Raw genomic sequence first — 5,822 nt, forward strand, 5'->3', positions numbered from 1 at the left:
GTTTTCTTACGTCTTACTGCTTTCAAGATTTTCTCTTTCATATTAACTTTAGTGAAGTTAATTATGATGTGTCTGGGGGATGTCTTATTTGGGTTGAGTCATGCTAAGGTTCTGAAGCTGTCTGCAATCTGAATTTTAGGATCTCTTGACGTATCTGGAAAGTTCTCTTTCATAATCATAATTTCATACAGAAGAGCCTCTGTGTTTTGCGAAGCAACTTTGTCACCTTCAGGGATTCCTATAAGGCGAATATTAGTTTTCTTTGAATTATTCCATAGCTCTCTGAGATAATGATCTGCTTTTGTTTTCCATTTCTGATTCTCTTTGGACATTTGGACATATTCAGAAGCTTTGTTTTCTACATCTGAGATCCTTTCTTCTGCCTCCTGCACTCTGTTACCAAGAGATTCTACTGTATTTTTCAGATCTTTGAGGGCTGCAATCTCTTGCCTTAATGTTTCAAAATCTTTGGTGGTTTTGTCTTTGAATTCATTGAATTCTTGAATGAACTTTTGGAATGATCCTTGAATTTCTAGTTCTATCTTTGCCTCTAGTCTATTAATCTTATTTGTATTCCAAATTCTGAGTTCAATTTCTGACATGTCCACCATCTGTTTGTATAGGGGATCTTCAGTTTGGTCTGCCACATCCTTTCTGGGGGGGTTGATCTACTCTGGTTATTCATATTACCAGACCTTTTCCGCTGATTCCACCCCATGATTATTTTACTGCATTTGGCTTTTCCCCTTGAGATTTGTCAAGGACCCGTATGGTGTTATGGCCTGAGAGACTGGGGACCTGCTTGGTGGGGTGGGGCTAACTGGCTCTGTCTTATTTTCAGCCGGTCTCTGTCCTACCCTAGTGATTCAGTTACTCTTGGTTGAAGTCTCTGCTGTGGAGAAATACCAGCAATTATGTCACCCACTCCCCACAAACAACAATTGGGCAAGGAAAATCAAACCTTCCCTCAACCATACACCCAGGGTGCCCCTTTGAATAGTTCCTGGGTGGTCTGCTTGGTTTAAGGGGTCCAAATCAGTTGTCCCAGTTTCAGCACCAGTTTCAGGTGAAGAGTTCAATGTCCCGACAGCTAGATAAGAGGGGTCTGCTTGCATCTCAGATATAACTTGCTGTAGTGCTCTGTGAGGGCAAAGGGACCTACCCAGAAAATGGGTTAGTCTGGGAAGGTTAATACCTCCTTCCCCACCTTGCACCCAGTCAATCATAATCCTCCAGGTCTGTGACCCTATTCACTCCAGTAGGCAACTGCCTGGAAATCTGAGTCCGGCAGGGGGGCCTTGTGTGTTTAAATTAGGCTGTTAAAGTTCTCTTAATTCCAGCCCCTCACCTTCTGTCCCAGCTGGGTTCCTCTGCAAGTCAGAGGCTGCTAGATTTGACAAGGAACTCAGCTCTGGGCAGCAATTAGAGTTTATACTCAGGTGTCAATTCCAGCCTCTGCCCACCCACTGCCTTTGTCTCAGCAATATTCCCCTGAAGGCTGATGCTAATGGTCTCTTATGAAAGTTAACAAGTCTTTTCTGCCTGTGGCTGTGAAAGTTACCAAGTCCCTTCCATCTGTGGCTGCTGTTCGGAACCTCTGGTTGCCCAGAGAGACAGAGCTTGCCTATCTGGAATGGTGGCAGATCACAGCTCAGGATGCCACTGTTGCTGTATGGCTTCCTCCGAGCCAACTTTCTTCTCACTCCTGTGCCACAGTCAACACAGAGCAGCACCAGCCCTTTCCCCTTCCACCTCTCTCAATGAGATGCTCAAGAATTTCGACTCCATAGGTAACAAACCTACAGACCTTGGGGTGGGGGTGGGGATCCTTGGAGTTCAATGTTGCAGGTGGGCAATATATACAGTTTTATACAGTTTTACAGTTTTATGCCTGGCAGGAGGGTGCCATGACATGCCAGCAGGGGTAGGAGGTCCAGTTTTTATGGGGTCTCTCCCATGGGATAGAGTGGGAGGAAGTTTGAACTCTGCTTGCTTGTTTGCATGAAGTAAACTGTGAGCTCTTCTTGTGGGGGAGGGGACTCCCATCCACTTGGTGGTGGATTTTGTATCTTTTGATTATATTTTTGGGGTCACAGCTCGCCTCAGGAAGATTGAAGTGCACGCTTCAATCTTCTCTCTTGGTTCCGCTCTAAACCATCAGCTCCCTTGTTAAACTTCTGTCCTTTAAGCCTCCTTCTGAATGGGAGCTTCTGTAAAAAGCTGGCTGCAGTCTGCCATCTTGGCTCCGCCCCTCCTTGAATTTCTAATTACAACTTTACCTCCATTCTGTTAATCTCATTTGCAAACCAAATTCTAAATTTGATTTTTGACATCTTAGCCATTTGTTTATGAATGGGGTCTTCTGTTGTGTCTTCTTTTTCATTCCTTAGGGGAGCTGATATCCTCTGATTATTCATATTGCCAGAGTTTTTCCACTGATTCCACCCCATAATTATATCTCACCATTTGGCTAGATGAGCAGACAAGGCAAAATTGGATTGGGAGGTTCCTGGATTGGTGATTAACAAGCCCTTTTCCCCAAGAGCTGGGATTGGTGACTACAGGATTCCCCCTATCACTTTGCAAAGGACCCATACAGTACTACGGCCTGAGACACTAGGGACCTGCTTGGTGTGGTGGGGCTAAGTGGCTCTGTCTTGTTTTCAGCTGGTCTCTGTCCAATCCTAGTAAATCAGTAACTCTGGGTTGAAGTCTCATCTGTGGAGAAATACAAGCAACTAAGACACACGCCCTCCCCCCAACAGGCAACAACTATAAAAGGAAAATCAAACCTTCCCACAACAACACAACGAGGGTACCACCTTGGATGGTCCCCAGGTTATTGGCCCTGGTCAAGAGTTCCAAATCAGTTCTCCCAGTCAGCACCCAGTCTCAAATGGGAGAGTTCAAAGGTCTCCAGAAACTAGATAGCAGGGGTCTGCTGGCAGCTCAAGTATGACTTGCTCTGGTACTCCATGGAGTCAGAGGTGCCCACCCAGAAAATGACTTAATCCATGAACATTGATGTCTCCTTTCCCATCCTGTACCTCTGTCACATCCAGTCACTGGTAACCCCCACAGGAACTGTGACCCAGTTCCCTCCACTGAGCAGATGCATCAGGGGTTTGCACCTGACTGAGTTACTGGGAGATCTACGTCTCCTCAGCCAGGCTGCCACACTCTGCCACCAGCCGGCAGGGGGAGCTGAAGCTAGACTAACTGAGGTGCTTAATGGAGGATGGGGGGTTTCACTGAGTTCCAGCCCCACCCCCAATTGATGTTGCAGCCACTTATATTCTCGCAGAATTTGTTTCTGTACTTGCTATGCTCCCCTGCAAGGCAGGCACTGCAGAGGCCCAGCTCCCTCTGCTTGCTAAGAGAGGTAGGAAGTGTTTCTCTAAAACATCAACAGGGCTGTGAGCCCTATTGTTCCCACTGTTGTCTCTGCTGTGCTGTGCCATGGGGCACCATCTCTCCCTCTACCGTATGGATCTCTTGCTCCACAGTCCCCACTTTACACCCGTGCTGCCAATTCAGCACAGACTTGTAACAGCCCACTCTCTGTCCACATCTCTCAAGAAAATTCCCATGAATCTGTATTCCATGTGTGACAGGCTTCCAGACCACAGTATGAGATTGGAAGGGAGTGCTGGGAGTTCAGAATTGTGGGTAGAGTATATGTTCAGTTTTATGCCTGGCAGGAGAATGCCATGGCACACTAGTGGGTCCTCTCTGGGGAAGGAGTTCTGGTTTTCAGGGGTCTCTCTCACGAAATAAAATAGGAGGAGATCTTAACTTTCCTCTCTTGTTTGTAGAAAGTATATTGTGAGCCATTCTTGTTGGGGGGGGGGAATTCCCGTCCATGTGGTAATGGGTTTTGTACGTATTGTTTGTTTCCTTGGGGTTGCAGCTCACCTCATCAGGGATGATGTGCGCTCTTCCATCTTCTCTCTTGCCTCAGCTCCAAACAATCAACTTACTTGCTAAACTTCTGTCCTTAAAATCTCCTTCTGGATGGGAGCCTCTGTGGAAAGCTGGCTCCAGCTGGCCATCTTGCTTCCTCCCTCTCAAGGATTTGGGTTTTGTTTGTTTGTTTGTTTGTTTGTTTTTGAGACAGAGTCTCAAGCTGTCCCCCTGGGTAGAGTGCCCTGGATCACAGCTCACAGCAACCTTCAACTCCTGGGCTCAAGTGAGTCTCCTGCCTCAGCTTCCCAAGTAGCTGGGACCACAGGCACCCACCACAGCACCCAGCTATTTTTTGGTTGCAGCCATCATTGTTGTTTGGCAGGCTCAGGCTGGATTGGAACCTGCCATCTGAGTTGTATGTGGCTGGCACCTTAGCCACTTGAGCCACAGGTGCTGAGCCAAGGATTTGGTTTTTTGAAAAACATAAATGAAATAGATAAACCGTTGGCAAGACTAACTAGAAATAAAAAAGTAAAATCTCCAGTAACCTCAATCAGAAATGATAAAGGGGAAATAACAACTTATGCCACAGAGATACAAGAGATTATCACTAAGTACACAGGAACCCTATGCCCAGAAATTTGACAATGTGGAAGAAATGGATCGATATTTGGAAACACACCCTCTCCCTAGACTTAGCCAGGAAGAAATAGATCTCCTGAACAGACCAATTTCAAGCACTGAGATCAAAGAAACAATAAAAACTATCCCAACAAAAATATGCCCTGGTCTGGATGGCTTCACACCAGAATTCTATCAAATCTTCAAGGAAGAGCTTATTCCTATACTGCAGAAATTATTCCAAACAATTGAGGAGGAAGGAATCTTCCCCAACACGTTCTATGAAGCAAACATCACCCTGATACCAAAACCAGGAGAAGATCCAACTAAAAAGAAGAACTTCAGACCAATTTTACTAATGAATATAGATGCAAAATTCTCAATAAAATCGTAGCCTAGAGACTACAGCTTATCATCAAAAAAGTCATACCCCATGATCAAGTAGGTTTCATCCTGGGGATGCAAGACTGGTTTAACATACACAAGTCCATAAACGTTATTCACTGTATCAACAGAAGCAAGAACAAAGACCATATGATCCTCTCAATAGATGCAGAAAAAGTATACAATAAAATCCAGCATCCTTTTCTAATTAGAACACTGAGGAGTATAAGCATAGGTGACACATTTCTTAAACTGATAGAAGCTATCTATGACAAACCCACAGCTAATATTTTCTTGAATGGAGTAAAACTGAAAGCTTTTCCACTTAGAACTGGAACAAGACAAGGTTGTCCTCTATCACCACTACTATTCAACATAGTGCTACAAGTTCTAGCCAATACAATTAGGCAAGAGAAGGAAATAAAGGGCATCCAAATGGGAGCAGAGGAGGTCAAACTCTCCCTCTTTGCTGATGATAAGCTCTTATAGTAAGAGATCACAGGATTCAACCACAACTCAACCACAGGTTTCCTGGAAGTCATCAAAAAATACAGTAATGTCTCAGGATATAAAAGCAATATCCACAAGTCAGTAGCCTTTGTATACACCAACAACAGCCAAGATAAGAGGCTAATTAGGGACACAGCTCCCTTCATCATAGCTTCAAAAAAATGAAATACCTAGGAATATACCTCACAAAAGAGGTGAAGGACCTCTATAAATAAAATCATGAAACCCTAAGAAAGGAAATAGCAGAGAGTATTAACAAATGGAAGAACATACCATGTTCATGGCTGGGAAGAATCAACATTGTTAAAATGTCTATACTTCCCAAAGCAATCTACCAATTCAATGCCATCCCTATTAAAATACCAACATTGAGAGCAAGATGGAGGACGTGATGGATCCTT

The sequence above is a fragment of the Otolemur garnettii genome, unplaced genomic scaffold (assembly GCF_000181295.1).
Source record: "Otolemur garnettii isolate 467f Iridium unplaced genomic scaffold, OtoGar3 scaffold00155, whole genome shotgun sequence".
NCBI lineage: Eukaryota > Metazoa > Chordata > Mammalia > Primates > Galagidae > Otolemur > Otolemur garnettii.